The sequence below is a fragment of the Cibotium barometz genome, chromosome 36, assembly GCF_041138505.1.
Source record: "Cibotium barometz isolate CiBa-2024 chromosome 36, ASM4113850v1, whole genome shotgun sequence".
NCBI lineage: Eukaryota > Viridiplantae > Streptophyta > Polypodiopsida > Cyatheales > Cibotiaceae > Cibotium > Cibotium barometz.
Genome location: NC_141081.1, coordinates 47,960,811 through 47,980,264, shown reverse-complemented (window position 1 = coordinate 47,980,264; position 19,454 = coordinate 47,960,811).

The window sequence follows — 19,454 nt, the reverse complement described above, 5'->3', positions numbered from 1 at the left end:
CTGGTACCATGTTTAACACAAGGCATTATCCAGGAATCTATTAGTTCACCTTAGGCAAGGCTACCCCCTACCAACCAAGGCATCGGTCTGGAGTAGAATACTCCTCGCCTACCAAGTATCAATAAGGCAATAGGCCAACATTTAATCACATCATAGACTTGTATTGCCATTTATTGTAGGCTTTTTTTTATTTATTTCTTTTGATCTTCGCTCCTAAACTATAATTTATCTTGCATCCTTTCGACAAAGGGATAAAAGCTATGTCCTAGAGGTGAACACACACATGGCCAAGTAACATTAAGATGGTTTGACCCTAGACCTAAGACAATCGTATTCCAAGGTTAACTAAAGACGTCATGTTGCCTAGGAATATATCCAATAAAGTTAAGCTCATTAATGATTTACACTAGTATGCAAGCAACTTCAAATACAGATATAGCATCAATAGGTTTATGACAGGTCAATCTAGTTCTTGATTTACACTAGTATGCAAGCAACTTCAAACACAGATATAGCATCAATAGGTTTATGACAGGTCAATCTAGTTCTTGATTGTATATACGGATATTTCTGCTCTTAAGGTGCTCTTGCTCTTTTTACTATTTTTTGCTTTTCTTTTCTTTTCTTTGTATGAAGCTATATATATACATCCCCTTGAATTTGGCAATTACATGGTCAGGGGAGAAGGTTAAGGAGGAAGCATTAGAATGTCGAGCATGAGTACATGCTCCCCCTTTCCTTGGGTAGATCATATTTTTTGCAATGATGTTGCAGCCTCTTGGAACCAATTTGTCCAGCGGGTCATAGGTGGTGATGTGGGCAGATAGCTTTTTATGACCCTTGTGGCCACATCAAATTGCAGAGATGGTAGTGTACGCTCCCATTGACGAATGGGGAAATGGTTTCCAACGATACTTTTACAAAGGGAGACACAGACTCATTGGTCTCTTGTTGGGTGTTGACAAGAGTAGGTATAGAGCATGAAGAAACTTCTATATCAACGTGTGCCTGGCATGAGGAGCTAGAAGCTTCATGTGGCTCCCCCCTTCCTGAGCTAGGTGGTATTGATCGATATCGCTTGGAAATCCAAACTAGCTCTGAAAGAAGTGGTGCAAAGCACTCTGTTACCTTTCCTTTACCAAGGTCTTGAATTGTCGTTGGGGTGGCAACAATTGGTTTGCAAGGTTTTACAGGTGATGTAGAGGGATTCAGCTTATGTTTAGGAACCCAAATCTGGTCATTCCCCTCGTAGTACCTTTGGGCTACTAATAATTTTTTAGGGATCCATCGTGATGTTACATTGCCCTTTCTTGGGTGGGTAACTGCTTTCCTTCTACGAGGCTTCTTGTCTGAACGAGATTGAGCAGGGAAAGTAGCTATTAACGAAGCTTTTGGGACCCATTTGTATGTACTTTTTAGCATAGTATACGAAGCTTTGGAGACCACACAGCCTATTTCCACTCTTAGCATTGAAGCATTAGAGGGGTGGCAAACAATCAAAGATAGTTTTGCCACTGGTGGACTTTGTGATTTTTCATTATCTAGCATTTGAATGGATGACTTAGGTGTGGGATTTTGAGCGATCAGACCTAGTGTTGGTTCTTGCGTGTGACTTGTCTGGTTGCCCAATTGATATTGCACTTGTTGGTGGCCATCATCCATTTGCACCCTAAGTTTATAGTCCCTTCCATGGTACCCGCAGGCATAACCAAAAAACTTTGAATTACGGTCCCCTTGTCATAAGCAATCGGAGTATGCAGAATTCCTGAGATAGGGGTTTTCTTCTTGTTGATTCCTTGATCTTGGATAGCACTCTTGGATAAAGGTGGTTTTCCAAGTTGACACCACACGCCATATGATAGCAAATTGTGTTGAGCTCCTGTATCCAATAATGCATTATACAGCACCTCCCCGTAAGGACTCTGTAACTCAATTGGGTATCTTAGAGGCAGGTCAGATTCCAGTGAATCCTTGTCTGCCTCCTCGAAAAATGCTTGTGTAATCCTCAAGTTGGCTTCTCGTTGGTGCCTAGCACGCTGTTGACGTTCTTTGGCTTCAATTCTTGCTTGTATCTTCTTAAGCTCAGCTTGTTCTTTAGCTACCTTCTTTTGATGGATTGCATGTAACTCCTCTTGGCTCAGGGGGTCATAGTACCTTTTGAATTTACTCCCATTAAGGAATCCAATGGTTTCAACTCCGTCGAGAGTCTCCACTCGGATGGTACCTTGCGGGGTAATTTCACATACTCTATACGATCCCTTACCAGCATATTTGAGCTTCTTCTTTTCGTTACGCACTCCATACATCAGGACTTTATCTCCAACCTTGATGTCCTTGTCCTTTAGGTGGCGATCAAACCATTTTTTCCTTCTATCCTTCTCCACAAGGGCATTGTACACAGCCAATTGTCTTTCTTCGTTTAGCCGCTCAAGGATGTATAGACGCTCTACTAAGGGATTGTCATCATCAACCCCCGTAGGAGCCTCGCCATTAGGTATGCGAGACAAATGATCAGCCATAACATGTTTTTTGCCAGGTCTCACAACAACAGTGAAATCAAACTCAAGAAGAATCAATAGCCATTGTGTGATTCTTCCTGTGGAGCATGGTTTGTTTACCAGATACAACAATGCTTGATGATCCACATAGAAAACAAACTTGGTGGCAAGGAGGTAATAACGAAATTTCCTTACTGCATATATCATTGCCAACCCTTCTCGCTCTGTAGTGGTGTAGTTCATCTCAACATCGTTCAACTGGCGACTGCCAAAGCTAATGGGGTAGTCTAGTTTGTGTTCTCCAGGTTGAGTTAACACACACCCAATAGCAAAGTTCGATGCATCAATATGCACATGGAAGATTAAATCCCAATTAGGCATTCTCAAGATTGGAGCACTCGCCAAGGCCTTCTTTAATAGCTCATAGGCACGGTCACATTCTTCGGTCCAAATAAACTCGATGAGAAGCTTATACAATGGTCGAGCTATCTTGGCAAAGAATAGCTCATAGGCACGGTCACATTCTTCGGTCCAAATAAACTCGATGAGAAGCTTATACAATGGTCGAGCTATCTTGGCAAAGAATAGAATAAACCTTCGATAATAACCAACATGGCCCATAAAGCGTTGCTCCTTTATAGTTGGTGGGTGGAGGCAATTCTAGAATGACCTTGATTTTACTCTCGTCTCAATGGAAATCCCATTTTTGAACACTATATGCCCTAGGATAACTCCGTGTTTAACCCAAAATTGGCATTTGAAAGGATTCAATGAGATGCGATATAATCTACACCTTTCAAATATTTTTTGTAAACACATCAAGTGCTCGTCCCAAGAGGAATGAACACAAAGATCATCTAAGAAAGCTTCACAGAAGTCCCTTAGATATTCCTTAAAGGCCGTGTTTATCAATCGTTGGAATGTTGCAGGTGCATTGGTCAAGCCAAAATCCATGACGCGAAAGGCAAACACTCCAAACTCCGTGATAAATGCTGTTTTAGCTTGGTCCTCAACTGCAATTGTGATCTGATTGTAACCCGAGTACCCATCTAGAAAGCTATATCCCTCCTTGCCTGCCACTCTTTCAAGCACATGTTCAAAATATGGCAAGGGGTAATGATCCCTTCTGGTGGCTGCATTAACCTTTTTGAGATCAATGCACACTCTGAGTTTCCCATTCTTCTTTGGTACGATGACTATCGAAGAAACCCATTCTGAGTTCTCAATAGAGTATATGAATCCACATTTTACAAGCTTTTCAATTTCCTCTTGTACAATCTTTGCGTACTTAGGATTCATTAGGTAGGGACGTTGCTGGACTGGTTTAGCAGTGCTAATCATTGGAATCGTGTGTTGCACCACCGAGGGTGGAACACCCTTCATATCATGATATGTCCAAGCAAATATGTCCTTGAATTCTTTAAGAAGCTTCTTAAGTGCAGCTTCCTCTGACTGGGTGAGGTCTTGAGAAATAAAAACCGGTTTAGACTCCTCACCCGGATCTGCTAAGTCTATCTCCTTAACTACCGCAGGGCCATCGTAGACACCGCTACTCCCATTGGTAGGCGTTCGTTGGGCTTTTTTGTAGACCACTTTACGTTCCCCTGTGGTGAATGATTTGAAATACTCGGGTGTGGGGTGTAAGTCTATTGGTTCTTGTTGTGCCAGGTTTTTTTCTTTCAATTCCGCCTCCTTTTGTCTCGCAGAGCTAACTCTTGGTTTTGCCGCCTTCTTGCAGTGCGACTTAGTTTCGGCTTCTCTTCGATCTCTAATTGGGTGACATCATGAGGTTGCGGAATACACCACATGACACTTTGGAGGTATTGCCCGCTAACTTCCGAGATGAGCGTCAATAGCTCCTACATAAGTAAGCCATTCTGCAGTGGATCTCTCCTTGTTTATTGTAGTTCGCACATTATCTCGATAGCGTTGGCGCTTATATCTCGTTTTCTTCTTACCAAGTTTTTGATTTTTGTTTCTATCAGATTCGAACTCGCTTGGGCGATCTTCGCTTGTGTCCCCCTCACTCTCGGATGAACTGTAAGAGGTCACTGTCCTAGGCCTTGAGCACCTTGCTTCCACATTTGGGTGAATATTTGATTCATCCCCCCCATCAGCAGTTTGTTCTTGAGATTCATACTCAAAGTTACATTGGTCAGAGTCTTCACTACTGTTAGTTTCCACCTTCTTGCCATCAGGAGTCAAGTGCATAACACCTATCATGTTTATTGGCACTAACGGTGGCATATCTTGCCCCTCAGAGGTGTTACCCAACTTGTGCCTCTATTTCCCCATGTGTCTATTGTTGCCGCTAAGTGTACCCAATCCACGTTATCCGACTCAGTCATACCCGGTAGGACATCCATATAAGGAGAATCTTTCCCATCATCAGTCTCATGTATAGCAATACCTTAATGGGGCGGAGTGAATAGTGGTATCCGATTGATTATCAATGATAACCTTGCTTCCTAAAGGATGTGCATGACCATTCTCAAGATCAACTCGAATGATAGAGTCCTAGAATTATAGGTAGACATGGTTTTTCGACCAATCATGCACCATTTGTGCTTCCCTCATGAAAGGACGTCCTAAGATCATTTGATATAACATAGGATGCTTGGAGAAATCCATTACAATGAAGGTATGTCTTACCTTGTACCCCAGAACCTTGATCTTAAGGTCCCTTAACATTCCAATAGGTTTAGCAATAGTTCCGTTTGCCATCTTAACCACTATGTTTGTGACTTCGAGGTGAGGTCTCCCCATAGATTCCCAACAGTTTTTAGTCACAATGCTCACTCCAGCACCACCATCAAGGATTCCCTTTAGAGTTAATCCCTTGGTATAATGGGGAGGGTGGCATTAGATTTGTCACCTTCAAAGTACTATCCCAACTTGTTCACAGGTATTTCAATGACCGAGTCTTCATCTAGGTTGGGTTGTAGATCCCCATGTTCCCCTTCATCTTGAAGCATGTTAGGTCTATCCATATTTGCAAATTATGATAGCCTAGCCTTTAGTTCTCCAATGAGAAATGCCCGAAGAGCTAAGAATAGCTCAGGATCTCCGTATAATTTGGATATGATCGTGGTTCTGATTTCAGAGGACATGAAATCCATTAGCTTAGACACATTCAACGGTACTTTCGAGACATCACCCCTTGACTAGGGACTGGTGAAGATGGAATCACTTCCTCTTCGATGGGGTCAGGCATTCCCTCACTAAACATTCTTTCAAGCAAAAAGGGTGTTTGCCCACTTCCTGATGTCCTATCCTCACTTTCTTCCCGAATTATACTAGGTATAGCTAACGGTTTATGGTTCCTGTGAGGCTGAACTTGCGTAGGAAACACTGTGTCTGGAATTTTGATTTTTCTCGGGTTTGGCTCCAGTTCTCTTTGTGTTTCTTCCACCAAACCCCTTAAGTGTTGCACTTGTTCAATCTCCTCAACTGGGTTTGGGTAAGTTCCAATCTTTTTCTTGAGGTTCTTTGGCCCACGTGGCTTGTCTTGGGGAGTCTCAATTAGTTTGGGTGGTCAAGAGGACATTAACTGACTTGGTTGTGGGGCCGAGGAAGTTTCCTTCTGTTTTTCCTTATTTATGTACTCGCTTGATTCTCCCTCATTGAGCTCCCGAGTGGGGTCCTCCCTTAAGGTAGTGGCTTTGGTCCCCATGGTTTCTATTGAATCAGAATCATCTTCAGGATCATTCATATACACGGGGTCGTCTCCTGTCCCTATGTTAGTCTTTAAACTAGGCAATCAAATGATCTATGCCACAATGATTGCATGTAAGTACCGGCATTCCTAATGTGCTCCCTTGATTTGGTTGCATCTGAGTAGCGATCTTCTGTAGCCTATCAGGGCACTCCGCTACACGATGTGGTCCACCACACTCATAGCATTGAAGAGGTGGTCTCCTCACCAAGGTATTAAGGTTTTGCCCTCTTGTGGCGAGAGCAGCCGCTTGATATACAGGCTTGACTTGCCCGAAATGATCCTCCATGTAGTACTGGGAGTCATTTCAAACTGTCGTGACGTGGTCGGTATCACTGGGCAAGTGCGAGACTTTTGGCTATGAGAGTAGCTTCAAATCCCAGCAAGGAAACAAAACATATAACTCTTCAAGGGGAACCACCAGCAGCTTCACTCTCTCTCGCCTCTGTAGACTCACGAACCTTCCTTTATCCAAACTAAAGTAACCACTCACCATGTACACAAAAAAGGAGCACCCCTCCCCCCTTGTAAGGCAACAAGGGACCTAATACGACCCATAAGAGCATCGGATCAACTGCCAAACTGTTGATACATATGTTTATTGGGTAGCATCATGCTTGAATAACAACTTTAATCCATCAATGCATCATAGATCCAACTCGTTAAGTCCCAACAAGTGATCCACAGCCTGCTTCGACCATAATAAAGGAGCTAGAAAACACCCAAACTCACATTCGGCATACGACCTTTGCTTAATGCTTTTCCTAATCACTTACACACATAATAGCTTATACTATATCACAATATGTAAGAAGAAAACCTAGATTATGAAAAAGGGTGTGAAGAAGACCCAAAATACCACACCAACTTCAAGTGCAACCTGCACCTTAACCATGAACAAACCTTGCTCGAAACACATCTTTTCATTTCTCTTCCCCATGATTAAGTGTTTCCTTGATAGGTTCATCTTAAAGTTTCTCCATTCTCTGATCAAACCGGCAAGATTTCTGTAGCATCTCTTTAGTTTTTTGCCAAGCCTTTTACATATCGCATACCTCCTCTGGTTGTTGCAGGTGACTCCTCGGCTTCAGTCAACGCTAGCAGCAACTTATACTCACAAACGGTAGTCTCTGCTTCCTCATGATTACCCAGGCATCTCTCCAAGGCTTCAGCTCTTCGTCCTTTGCATGAAATCGACAGTGCTTCACTTCATTTTTCGAAATTTTCAGGAAGTGTATCACTGTTGAGGCTTCAATTACTCTCTAATTCAAACTCCTACAAGGCTTGAACAGAAGTTATCTTCCCCAAACGAGACGTTCTGCAAAATTTTCAGGAAGTGTATCACTGTTGAGGCTTCAATTACTCTCTAATTCAAACTCCTACAAGGCTTGAACAGAAGTTATCTTCCCCAAACGAGACGTTCTGCAAAATTCAGCTCTGGTTTTTCCTCCCCTCACCTTTCTGCATACATCTCCTTTCGTATCTCTGATTTTCTGGTTTTTTCCCATTTTTCCCCGTAAAGGGATCCGAGCTCAATTCGCTTTTTCCAGCCAAAAATTCGGATTTCCCCATTTGAAATACACTGCGCCTCCTTTTTTCTTGCTTAAAATTCGGATATTTCTTTTTTAAAAAAAAACTTCGTAATTTCCCATGCAAAACGCCACCTTCGAATACGTCTGCAGAGCAGCTACTGTCTCTGCTAGGCGGACTTTCACACAAATGGACCTTGCACAAAGTTAACACTAGGAGGGCCCTTCATCAATAACCCTACACACACACACACTGCTGCAATGGTAAGCATTGACAACACGAAGGGACGGAATGTAGATCCTGCATTTAAACCACGAACTCTGAGAGGAAGGTTTTGGGTTAGTAGCATTTCTCTGCCTTTCTTGGTGAAGATGGGAAGTTTGACTTGATGTCCTCACCACCAATACTGAGGGCCAAATGTGGGGCCTTTGCATCACTTCCCTTTCTCTCCACAGCACCCCTGATATCAAGCTTTTGCAGCTTGCTTTGCACCAGTTTCACAGACGCATGATTGCCAGCAGCCAATGCATACATCAAAGGAGTTTGACCAACCGAATCCTTTGCACTCGTCCATGTCATCACCCATAACTCTTCTGGAGCATTTGTCAATGCATCCACAACACCATCAGCAGCAAGCATGCTAGCAGCAACATGAAGAGGTGTAAGCCCATCATAACTGGGTGTATCAGGCCTATCTGCTATGACAATGGGAAAAGTATTTCCCTTAAGCCGGTGTCCCTCCACCTCGATAAAACTATGCCCCATATTATTGAAAGGTCCCACAAAAAAGGTGATATCATCTAGCATCAAACCTTCCAGTAGCATCAGTTGAAAAAAAATCCAAAGCGTTCTCATTATATCCATTCTGAGCAAGCGCAGAAATCATGGCATTCCATGAGATGACATCCCGAGAAAGCATTTCCAAAAACACCTTTCTTGCACTATGCATGTTGCTGCACTTGCCGTATATGTTTATGGGTGCATTTTCAACGATGGTATCAGCACCATAAATGTTATCAATGATAGTGTTATGAATCTCCTGCCCTTCTTCTAATGCTGCTAAGCTTGCACATGCATTAAGTGCACATACAAATGTAATGTTGTTAGGTCTGATGCCTTCAACTTGCATCTCATCATACAAACCCAGAGCCTCCTTGTTCTGCTCATTCCGAGTAAGAACAGAAATCATGGCATTTCAAGACACGATATCTCGAAAAGGCATTCTTTCAAAACCAATCCTTACATCATACATGCTCTCACATTTCCCATACATGTTGAGAAGGGTGTTCCCTACTACAAGGTCTACCATAAGCATAAAAACTCCATGATTCACACCACACTCATGTACAGAGGCTTCGAGACCTGGCTCAGCCTCATCTCGTCTTATTGAACCTCATTTACAATATGAACATATGTACTTAGGCATCATATAATGACTCAAGTCATGGCACTTAATCCCATGCATCTGGATAATGGCCTCATATGCATGGTTTCACACCATAGACGTGCCATGGCACGACATCCACCCCCTCTAAACCTGCACATCCTCTGGTATGTGCCAAATCATCATCAAGATCCACATATATCTGGATGTCGTCTTCATCTTCTACACTACCAGGGAGATCATTCTCTTCCTCTTCAACCATATCCATGCTATGACTATCGAGCCTCTCATCTTGAGTCTCCTGTGAATCAAAAGGATCACTGTCATACCTTCTTTTAAATATCTTGATCCTTTTGCCTGCTAACAAGATTCTTTATCTCTATTCCATCAAGCTCACACAGGGTATACGTGGCATTTCCATGCACATGCTTGACAATGTAAGGACCAAACCATCTTTTTGCAAACTTCCTTTGCACAATGAACTGGTTGTCAAGACTACTATCATACATTAGGACCCAATCACCTTCTTCAATAGGCTTTGGCCGGAGTCTGTGTCTTCTATCAAATCTTTCTTTATTTTTCAACCTTGCATCTTTCAAACGAGCTTTAGCAAGCTCTACATCTTCAGGCCTCCTCTCCAGCTGCCTTATTCGCAATGCAAGGAGGTCTTCCCTATTCAATTCTTCCACCCAGGGTAATACATTCCAATTTGGAACTACTTCTTCAATTGGCATTACTGGCTTCTAACCATACATTAATTCTACAGGCATTTATCCTGTCCCTGAGCTATAAGTTGTACGGTCAGTCCACAAAGCATATGGTGGCAGCCTTGGCCACTCTCGCATTCTTCCTCTGCATGCCTTAGCCAAAGCTTTAATGATTGGAGGATGTCCGAGCGCTCACTTTTACCATTGCCCTCAGGGTTGTAAGGGCCAATTTGATGCCAATTCTAGAGAATAATTCCCTTGCTTCTTCAACATCTAGCTCACCCCTGTCAGCTGTGTTATTTTCCCAACACAACCATACCGGCAAATCACATCTTCCAAGAGAAATTTGCATATTGTTTCCGTACTCTTTGTTCTAAGAGCATGCCCTTCCACCTGATTTGTCAAATCTTCTCTTGCAAGTGCTATGTACCGCATCTGCCGAATTCCCAAAGGCATTGTCACTAGATCCACTACCCATTTGTAGTGCATGCAAGTGGGTAGGTTGGTTGCAAGCCATCACGATGTCGCAAATTTGAGTACATTTGGCATATCATGCATGTTTCCACATATTGGGAAACATCCTTGTACATTCCTTTCCACCAATATCTTTCCTTTATTTTGGTAAAGGTGGCCCACACACTTCGATGTCCAGCCCCAGAGACTCTCATGGAATTCTTTCATGAACTTCCCTTGAGTCTCTTTATCACATATGACTCTCTGTGGCATAGCATTCCTCTGCTTAGGATGCTTCCACAGGTATCCATCCTTTAGAAAATACCCATATGCTTTTCTGCGGATCCTCTTAAATTCTGAGTCAGACCAATTTTCCTGTCTTGTCAAAGTACTCAAGTATTGACCAATAAGCAACCAATCTCCTTCATACATTTCCTCAGTAAAAGACTCAAGTGCATTTGATAAGCAAGTATGGTCCCCTTTTGTATATGCAGTAGTATAGAATTTTATACCTACATCATCAATGTCACTAATCATCCCTTCTTCATCTTCATACCTGGCTCTTGATAGCATATCTACTACTGGGTTATCTTTTCCTGCAATATGCTCAAACTCAGGATTTAGTGACTTGATATAGGCAATCCACCTAAGCATAGTGATATCTGGAGTGGTGCAGCTTGCAATCATCCCAAGGAGTGGCAAGCAATCAGTTTCCACAAGTACAGATGCCCTAATAAGATATTCTTTTTCACATTTTAGAGCAGTGACTATTCCCCATAACTCCCTCTTGATCTGCGGATAATTTCGCTGACGAATGCTTAATACCTTTGCTCCAAATCTGATTACATACCTGTGATCATCCTCATCATCTTGCCCTACTGCCCATCCTATCCCAGTAGGACTAGTATCAACTGTAACAATCACAGGCCTGCTACACTCATAATCTGCCTTCCTTAGAGTAGGTGATGATTGGAGCAGACATTTCAGCTTCTGCATAGCTTTAATATGTACTACACTCCACAAAAAATTTTAATTTTTCCTCAAAAGTTGATAAAGAGGATCTGCTACATGTGCATAATGTGGGATCCATATAACATAAAAAACACATGCACCAAGAAATCTCCTCAGCTCTGTAACATTAATGCATATCTCTTTCATTCTTTGTATTGCATATATCTTGGCTGGACAAGGTCGGCGTCCATTAGTACTACAAAGATGCCCCACGATTAGCACTTCACCAACCCCAAACACTGATTTCAATCCAGACAAAGTAAGATTCACCTCTTCAAGCCTGGATAGAATCATATCACAATCTTTTATATGATTTGCCACAAACTTGCAGCACCCCTTCGAATCCAAATCCCCATCTTTATCTTTCTCATCATCACAGCCTTTTATTGGCACATCATCCAAAAAAGGCATAGTTATTTGTGGTATAAAGTCTCGCAAGACTTTATTCATTCCATTCATCATATGCGCCACTGAGTTGGTGGCTCCCTGTGGGTAAGGTGCACATCCTTACCAGACCCAAAGGAGTTTTCATTGTGGTCATGTCCCTGCTTTGTATATCCAGCTAGAACTGATCATATCCCGAATACAGATCACCCATAGAGTATATAGCTTTTCCCGCAAATGCTTTTGCAAACTCGTCCACAATCGGACCTGCTCCCACATTCCTGATTGTGACCTTGTTTACAGGTTGCATGTCTTGAATGAAGCGCAATGCTCCATTTTTCTTTGGCATGGTAAACCATCTGTTGGAATATGGAGCACATGATGGTTCCAAAATTCCCATCCTGATCTTTTCTTTTAATAAATCCATCAGCTTTGGCAAGAGAGCCTTTGATACTAGAATCGGCCCGCAGGTTCCAGGGCACATGTGGAACAGTGAAGATCACCATTGTCGCTATCATGCTTGGATCAACACAGCCTATCTCATGCAGCTGAAAAGCAAAGGCCTTCCCATGTTTTACAAGCATCTCCTCAAAGCATTTCTTTTCAACTGGTAATAGAAAATCCTTGTCACCAATCTTCAGCTCTTTTAGGGTTTCCTGTGTAAACTTATGCCCAATTTTCTTTGGATCTCTGAGATTTGGTTGCATAGAGGCTTCATCTATCTTCTCCTTGCTTCCTGGTGGCAAGGGCAAGGCAACTGGTTTCACCTTCTTTGCAACCGTTTTATACTTTGTATCAACATGAGCATCCATCTCACAATTCATGTTTTTACATTCCATCCCCTCAAATTCCCGGATTATATCATACATCCCCACAGATGACACCTCTATCATCTCATTCCCACCCTGTAAGCATGCTCTTTCCATAGCAAAAAGCACACCCATAGTATCCACAAATGACACCTCATCAAGCACCCCTGAAATAAACTCATTCTTCTCCAAAAGACCACACTGCTCAAGACTTTTTTGTTCATTTTGTACATGTCGACGCATGCCATGCTTCAAATCCTTGCTTTTTACAAAGACCAGTGACCCATAGCTAGAAAATCCCTAAAAATTTGTTGAAAAGTTATTTACATTGATTGAGTCCTGCAAGAACTCATTTTCCCTTGTACCATTGGAATCCCGCTTTACAATGGCACCTGGCCAAAATCCCTCATCTCCCTGTAGTTCATGAATTCTCTGTTTATCTTTGGGAGTGACTGTGCTCGAAGAGACTCACGGTTCCTTTCATGGTTAATGCAAACTGTCAAGAACTGAACAGTTTTCTTGCCATCTTTACTCCTTATTCTTGCATATGCCGAGCCATCATCCAAAACTTTTGTTTCCATCCTCACAGCTATAATGTAGGGTTCCCCAAGGATGAGGGGATATGATGAGATCTCCTGAACAAAGAAGTTCTAATCATCTTTCACATCCCCTATAGTTACCCTTACATTTGGACAGGCTGCATAGAGCTCTCCAGACGAGTTATTAGAGCTGCTTTAATCATCCACCCATGATCTACATCCATTGGCCACTTACATTTGTTGTAGAAATTTTCAGCCATAAGATTTATTTCAGACCCATGGTCGATTAGAGCGACATACGGCTCTTCCAAGTCACCTATCTTGACAAGGGTTTCAGTGGTGGTGGCCCTTGCCCAATGGCTCCTGGAGTAATGACTCTTTGTAAGAACTTCTTTTTCATCATCCTCATCCACAAAGCGCACTTGTCGTGCCCCTTCAGCAGAGTGATTACATTCCACCACATTCTCTCTCTCTTCCTTTTGCTGTACCTGTACTCCATGAGTCTTGGAAGTGCTTGTCTCCCCTTGTGATGGAATAGATTTAATTATGGACTGCCTTTTCCTTCGTATAATATCAATTATCTTATCATGGAATTCTTTCTTTGCAATCCCCCCTAGTGTAAATTCCACCCTACTGTTTAGAATCCTCTCTTCAAGCACCTTTTTGAGGTCTGTTGCGGCTTCAATATCAGATTGAAGCTTGTAGAGTGGACTTTTCCCTTTACCCTTCTCCTTCTCATGCTTCATTTTTGCTGGCACTTCTTCCATTGATACTTCCTGTGGAGGTTTGCTATGCGGCGGAGGCATATGTGATGGCCCAGGATCCTTCTTTTCACTACCACGGGTGACCCTTTTTGATGGCCCTCCTTCCTCATTTTCCCTCTTACGCTTTTCTTCTACCTGTGCCTCATTATTCTGGCATTTTACAATGTAGGCATGAACAGATAAAGAATCCACAGGCTCTTCCCAGCCAGTCTCAAGACGTATACAGTCACTTGCCTCATGCAAAGCCTGTTTAGACACCTTCTTTGAAGCAATTAGCTCCATTGTTGATGGCCAAAAATCTTCATTCTCATAATCTTCATCATTCTCAGATTCCTGCTTCGATTGACCAACCTTTAATCCATAGGTTGCTGCCTCAACCATAGAGATGGCATGTCCAGCAACCATGTCTTCAACTAGCTTTTTCATCCCTCCTTTTCCAAAGTTTGTGCTTAATGGAAGACCAGTCTCTGTAAGGTGGATTTTCCCATCTTTGAAAAACACAAGTTGATTTATGAGGGCTTCCTTATAGCTAGCACAGTCTTTCTTTGCATGTTCTGGGTCATCACACCATATACATCTAAATGTAAACCCTTCTTTGCTTTGAGGTCTTTGTATAAAAGCCTGCCCTAATGGTAGCCCTTTTTCCTCAATCCTAGACATCTTCAATTTTAGGTCTCGCATGCCCTTAATAAGCTCTTCCATCGGCCCTTCTACCTTTGGGATTGCAGCAGCTAGTTTTGGTAGATTCTCAGGGGTAACAGCAGTTATAGGAGTTGCCGAGCTCATCACCATTTTATCCCTCCTTCGCTGCCGTTTTGCTAGCATGGTGACTACATCCTCGACATCATTCCAATCATTCTTTAGCCCCTGCTCTGTATTCTTATCCTCAAGGAGAATTTTCAGTTTTCTTGGAGGTCTTTCCCAAACAGCTGCTTGTAAGAAGAGCTCTGTTTTTTCCCTGTCCAAGGTTGTGCGCTCAATCCTTGACAGCTGGGCATAGCGCTTCTCAAACTCTCTTAGCAACTCTGTGGCAGAAATTCCCATTTTGGGTTTTGTGACCCATTCCAAGAAAGTCGCTGAGGAGTACCCTGATAAACCTTTAACAAGCTTACATGAAAGGCGTTATGAATATGCCAGTGGGCTGGCAACTTTACCCTATAAGCTATTTCGTTTATCCTTTTCAGAATTTGAAAGGGTCCATAATAGGGACGTGCTAGCTTGGCATAGTACTTTTGATGACCTGAGTGCATTCCTTGCCAGTCTTTTCCCGTCTTTTGCCTTAATCGAGCCTTTGGGAACTTGAGCAAAACCCAATCATCTTCCTTGAATTCAAGGGGTCTTCTATTCTTATCAGCAGCGCTCTTTTGCTTCTACTGCGATACCTTTATGGCGTCCTTTATCTTCCCAAAAGACATTTGAAGATCACGCACATACTCATCCGCACAGCGAAGATGTTTTGATGCATCTTCAAAATTGGTGGAATTTTTGGTCTACGTTCGATGATCTCAAAAGGAGACTTTCTGGTAGAGCTATGCTAGGTACCTTTCCCATTGGTTGCGATGATCTACATCATTAACATAGTTCTTAAGTAGATCCAACACAATGGAATTGACTATCTCGCTTTAACCATCCGTTTGAGGATGATACGTTGATGAGAAGTCTAACTGTGTACCCATATTCTCAAATAGCCCTTGCTAGAAGAGACTCGTCATACGAGGATCTCTATCTGAGACTATTGACTTTGGCAAGCCATGGTGCTTAAATATCTGTGAAATGAAGAGGTTAGCCATATGATGTGCTTTGATAGTCTTCTTGACAGGTATAAAGTGTGCCTGCTTACTAAACCTGTCAACTATCATCCAAATACCTGTATTGCCATGAATTTATTTTGGGAGCCCAAAAATGAAATCCATGGAAATACTCTCCCAAGGAGCATCTAGTATAGGTAATGGCTGAAGCAAGCCCGGTTGCTTTCCCCTATCATACTTTACTTTTTGGCACGTCAAGCATTGGGAAACATATGCCTGAATGTCCCTCTTCATTGACGGCCAATAAAAGTACATTTCAATAGCATTGGTTGTTGCTTGAATGCCACGATGCCCCGCATAAGGTGCTGCATGTGATTCGAGCATAACCTTCTCCCTCAACTCTTGAGTTACACATAGCTTTGAGTCATAGAGAAGAAATCCATCTTTTACCTCATATGGATCCCGTTTCTTCCCAATGGCTAAAGCCGACATAACATTAGCAAAATCTGGATCACTAGCATATGCATCTACCATACTGGTAAGATCTTTGTGATATGCTATTAATACAGCATTTACTCTTGGTCTGTGAGAGAGCATCTGCCTACTAAGTTTTGCTTGCCAGGAATGTGAGCAATATGAAAATGAAATTGCGAAAGAAAATTTGTCCACCTCATTTGCTTGTCCAATAGCTTCGTTTGCGTCATGAAGTACTTGAGCCTTTGATGATCCGTTCGTATGATGAAAGGATTCCCCATTAGGTAGTGCTTCCATGAATCTAGAGCATGCATTACTGCAAGTGGCTCTTTCTCATAGATTCCTAGCACTCGCTCTTCGATGTAAGCGGCGGCGGCGGCGGCTTTCATATGCTATAGCATGCCCTTCTTGCAAAAGCACGGCACCTAAGCAATCACCACTTGCATCACAATGGACCTCAAAAGGCTTAGTGAGATCCGGAAGCACTAACATTGGACGTGTCATTAGCCTCTCCTTTAACTTCATGAAAGCCTCATTTTCTTTAGCTGTCCATTGAAATTTGACGTTCTTCTTAGTCAAATCATGTAATGGTCTCGCTATAATATAAAATTTCTCAATAAATCTTCTATATTAGGAACACATTCCTATGAAGCTTCTAACTTCATGTAGATTCCTTGGTTGGATCCATTCCTCAATTATCTTCTACTTTTCAGAATCCATCCGAATACCATCTTTGGAGATAATGTGACCCAAGTATCGAATCTCTTGTAAAAAGAACTCACTCTTTTTACCATTGATAAACAACCATGATAAACAAACCGGTTATCATGTAATTCTTGAAAAACAGCCCTTAGATGGCTCTTATGTTCTTCCATAGTCTTGGAGTATATGATGATGTCATCAAAGAATACTCTTGTGTAAGCGCGATGCTTACGAAAGATCCGTTCCATCATTCGGTTGAATGTGGCTGGAGCATTTGTGAGCCCAAAAGGCATCACAAGGAATTCATAGAGACCGAATGTAGTGCAAAATCCAGTCTTATAAATGTCTTCCGGTATACAATATGAATCTGATGATAACCACTCTTGAGGTCTATCCTACTAAAGTAGGAAGATCCTTGGAGCTTATCTAGCAGATCTTCTATCCTTGGAACCGGAAAACGATTCTTAATGGTGTTCCTAAAAGAAATGACTCTATCTGGGAGACTAAGCTTAGCTCTCATCCTGTGAAACCATGGCATTCCAAGCAAAACATCTTGATGTTGGAGAGGAGAAATAAAGAAGTCCTCCTGGTCAACATATCCTTACACATGAATACGGAGCTTTCCAATCAAAGGGGTCACCGGAACCCTTTGCCCAATGAAAGCACCTGTTGCATCAAGTGCATGACCCATCTCATGCTCATGTATGCTCAACTTAGCGGCTAACTCCGTTGATATGAAGTTATGTGTAGAGCCTGTGTCAAACAATATGAGACTATAATGGTCTCATACTTTGCTTCCTGCATACAATAAGCGTGATTCTTTTGGATCATCCGCATGCTCCGTGAGAACCATAGTTGCTTGAGGATTGTCTTTCTAGCTGTCTTTTTAGGACAAGCTCTAGAAACATGACCTTTTTTCCCGCATGTAAAGCACTTGTTCTCCTTGCGATAGCGCTCCATCTCTTCGGGAGAGAGACGATTGCTACCCTTGTAGACACCCTTGTCCTTCTTCTTGTCACCTTGATTCTTGTTATGAAGGCTTAGCACCATGCTGGGACTTATCTCCTTTTGCTGGACTTTATTCACCGACTTTGTAGCAAAGATCTTGGAGGCTACCAAAGTATGATGAGTGATTCCAGAGATAGTCTGGGGCTTTTGTGCATTGACATAAATCTTCATGTCTTCAGGAAGACCAGCACAAAATTGTTGCTTTTGCTCAAGAAAATCTATCCTTTTGAAGACAATGGCTTTGAGATGTGCATCCCAAAAACTTGTCTACATACTTTTGGACAGTTTCCCCTTGTTCAAGCTTTAGGCTTCGCCATGCCGTAAGGACATCGTCTTCAGCTTCTTCAGTGAGAAATTGCTTCATGATAGCAGTTCTACACGTCTTCCAAGTGGTTGGAGCGATGCCTTGGGTTCTTAAGCTAGCCCACCATTGCCTTGTAGACTTTTGGAAGTACATAGCAACATGCCTTATCTTTGAGCGCTCGTCAAAGTGCTCTCCTCCAAAAGTTGAATCAAACTGTTGGATAAATCCGAGGATTTTATCCGTAGCTCCATAAGTTCCGTCATAGGAGAGGAAGGTGACATTCTTCCCTCCTTCTTTGAACTTTTCCAACAAGCAGTGAGACCTCTTCCATGCTGGATGTACACACCTATTCCCCCTTTTTTTGGGCTTAGCCTTTAGTGTAGCTGCATCGGAACTTGATGAATAAGAAGGTGGGAGATGGAGGGGTTGGAGACCTCCTTCTTCTTTGTCGTGGATTCCTCCTATCATTGCTTCCTTCACTAGAGAAAGAAGGGCTATAGGAAGGTCCAGGATGCCTTCTCTTTGTAATACGAATAGGAGAGCACTTTGGACGTCGTCGTCTTGGGGTAAGAGAGTATAGGCTTGCTATCTTGACATCACTCAGCCTTAGTTTTAGGATGTATTTCCTTGGAAGATGTCCCTCACCTTCGTATTAATGAAAAGCATCAATACTCAAAAGATCCAGAAGCAAGGGCTTAGATGAGAGTCAAGACTTTTAAGGAGATTCAAGGAGGGTTTAAAATGAGGCAGTACTTAAAAGCATTCAGTGAGTTACACTTGTTTGGTGGTATGGCACCTAGTGCTCACCCACATCTAAGAGTGTATACACTTCTATTTTTCTAGATTGGTGGACGTCCCCCTTTAAGCGATCTAGATTAATATCAGGAATTCTATAGGCTAGGACAAGTTTTTGTTGGGGTGCGCACACTAGGTGAGTGCTATTGCTCAACAAAAACAAGTCTAAGGCGGCATGAGAATTCATGAGTTATTGACCAGGAGCAAGACTTTATGCATCTTGTTCTAGTATGTTTTTGGCTAGCTAGTATCAGGGATACAAAAGACATGGTCGAGGTTACTGAGTACTATCAAGATAGGATAGTAAGTCTCTAGAAGGAGGGCTATGCGCCTCAAGTTCAGTCAGCTTAGCTACTATGAGCTAAGGTTCCACTCTCTAAAGATGGGAGTCTAGGGCAGTAGGTTTGATACACTACTCCAATTTTTGTATTACTAAAACTGAGAACTTTTGCATCACTTCTTTAGAGTGTCTATGCATAATTTTATGACTAACTCTCCCAAGGTGCGAGAGTGTACATATGATCTGCACAAGTTGTGGGATCAGTGTCGGTTTATGAACCACTCTAAAGAAGAATGCCACTCTAAAAGTAACACATTTCCTTGTTTGGGATCTGAAATCAAAACACAAC